Below are 2,895 nucleotides of genomic sequence, written 5' to 3'. Positions count from 1 at the left end.
GTTCATAAAGATAGGACTACTATTAAGCAATGTAGCAATGTCCCGCATAAGCATATATACTGAAACTTAATCTGTCAAACACAAATGGGTAAATCAACACATCACTAGCACTGACATTCAGAGACAACCACGCACTGAATAGAGGAAAAGTGAGATGTGTGTTGACACAGATCAGAATTAACAAAGTTCATGAAGTGTTAGCACAAATCACAAGAGACAAATTTTTTTATGAAATGACAAACAAAAATGAGGTGTGTTGACACAAATCACAATTAACAAACTTGAAAGATGTGTTACCATAAAAAATTAAAAGAGACAATTTTTTTTCTATGGAAGGACAAGGACAAAATTTTGGTGTGGGCTGACACAAATCACAAGAAACAAAGGACAAGGTGTGTTAGCACAAATCACAAAGGATAATTTTTTCTATGAAAGGACAAGAACAAAAACTTGGTGTGGGCAGACACAAATCACAATTAATAGAAGAAAAGGTGTGCTAACACAAATCACAAGAGACATCATGAGTTTTATCATATACCTTAGCGGCACCAGTGCTGCTGGGAATGATGTTAAAGCTGGCAGCCCTACCACCCTCCAGTCCTTAGTTGAGGGTCCATCAACAGTCTTCTCGGTGGTGTAAAGACAAGCATCATGCTGTCATTTTACAACCAAATGAATATATTTAGGATCTAGGAGAATAAGATACCCAAACAAGTGAAACATGATACACATTTTAAAACAAATAAAGGACCATGAAGAAAAATTATACCTTCGGATGCGCAGCAGCCTTGTCCTTGTCAGTGAAGACACAAGTGGACTCCATGACATAGTTGGCACCAGCCTCACCCCACAGGATCTAATCAGGGGTCTTGTAGAATTGAAGCAATTCAAGCATCAACTCACAAGCTCAAAGCTAAAGCCTAAACAAATAAACTCAATCTATGTACGAAATAAGCAGGAGAGGGGACAAGAGAGTACCTAATGCAAAAAATGGTAACCGGCTTGTCACCAAAGAGAAGGGTCTTGGAGTCCTTTGAGGGTGATGTCACTGTGCTTCCAGTAAAATGGTGCTTGAGCCTGAACATATGGTAGATGAAACAATAACATGTACCTACCAGCCAATACCATAGCTAAGAACAGAGGATGGGATTGGTGTAGCACTAGCATACCTAGAGACAACAATGAAGACCCTAGTGCACTACAGACACAAGGAATAGCCAGTTAGTGGGATCATTATTATATCACCATACAAACCCACATATAGCAATAATGGGCTAGAATATTTGTTTTTTTCTAAGCGCAGCGAGCTAAACCTCCACGAGAGCAACAAATGATGTTGCCATCATTGCAAAAGCTTCACCCGCATCAAAAGTTGGAGCACCCCACTGAAAGGGATATTGAACGCAAAATGTGGAGGCATATAATAGATTCAACCACAGAGGCAAGCTTCCTGAACATATGTTTTTCCTGCTTAATCAAATGTAAAAAGGAAAGCAAAATAGTGATAAAGTTATTTATAAAGACTAGATATTGCACATGTTACACACAGTAATTGCAGTATTTGAACTGTGTAATTTACTACTAATAAATGTGCAATCAAGAAAATGGTGCTTGTACATAAAAGAATAGAATGAAATCACAATTCAGTAGAATTCTAATGCAGTTTGCAGTATAAATTCATCATCCTCCATGGCTACATAACAAAAAAATTCATTGCAACTTGACTGCAATATTTACATGAAGGTTAAACAATTATTTTGCTCAAAAAACTTATGCCGGACTGCTTGTACATGGTATACAAGTCACATACCCGACCAAGTAAATCCTCAGATACACAGCTGAATCCAGACCTGCATGGCTAATCAACTCATCTTCAGGCATTTTGAGAGCAGCAGGCATTCAACTTAAGAATTTCAAGTATGAACGCATGTCCAAATTGACAAATTTTCGGACAAATGTACCCCCATGACTTGAACTCTCTCTTGAGCCTTTTAGGTACCATTTTGGGAAGTAAACCCTATCATTGATTGGCTGCAGCCGAAGGAAAGCAAATGCAAGTAGGAACACTACAACACCTAGTATGTTGATAGCCGCAGAGAGTCCTATATCTTGAATAGTAGCCATAGTTGTCCTTAAACAGTTTGGGAGGAAATTCTATTGAATTTATCTGCAAGATATCAGGAAGAACACAATCATTAACCACTAGACAGTATGATGTCACAATAATACAATTCTAAACAAAATCAAATGTAAGAATTGATGAATGATGAGGTTATAAAAACATGACCTATTGAGAGGCAAAAACCGCATGTGGTGACTCAGGCTTTGTCACCAAATGAGAATGCCTTCAAATTTGGCGACCATAAGATTTCTCCTTCTGTCCTAGATCCAACGGCCACAACTATACTCCTAGCATCGACCAGCCAAACTGAAATATCTCTAGTTGTCCAAACAAGTAAAAATATAGGGAACAAAGTTCCTGTTGTCTCAGAAAAACCATGCTAATTCTGACAGATTGAAGAGGTCTGGGGCTGAGCTTATTAACTAATGTAGCCAGACACTGCGTCACAGAAGACACTTCACGAGTTGTGCCCAAATTGTATCACATAAAGAACCAAATACAGATTAATTAACAGCCAAGTTCCTACACTTCTGAAAAAGCAAATGTGAAAATATCTAAAATGTATCGGCACAAATCAAAGAAAACAATTTTTTGATGTTTTGGTCTGTTCTGGTAGGGCTGAAAATTTCTAGATTCTGCTTTATGCTGATCTGCGTTGCATTCTTATTTTTGAGAACCTCAGTCAGTTTCTAGGAAATAGACACTTTTAGCTTTCTTTTATTTCATGTTCACTTTTAGTTTAGTCTGTATTGCAACTCAGTTACTTGGCTAAC

The sequence above is a fragment of the Miscanthus floridulus genome, chromosome 7, assembly GCF_019320115.1.
Source record: "Miscanthus floridulus cultivar M001 chromosome 7, ASM1932011v1, whole genome shotgun sequence".
Taxonomy (NCBI): Eukaryota; Viridiplantae; Streptophyta; class Magnoliopsida; order Poales; family Poaceae; genus Miscanthus; species Miscanthus floridulus.
This window is presented reverse-complemented; position numbering follows the sequence as displayed.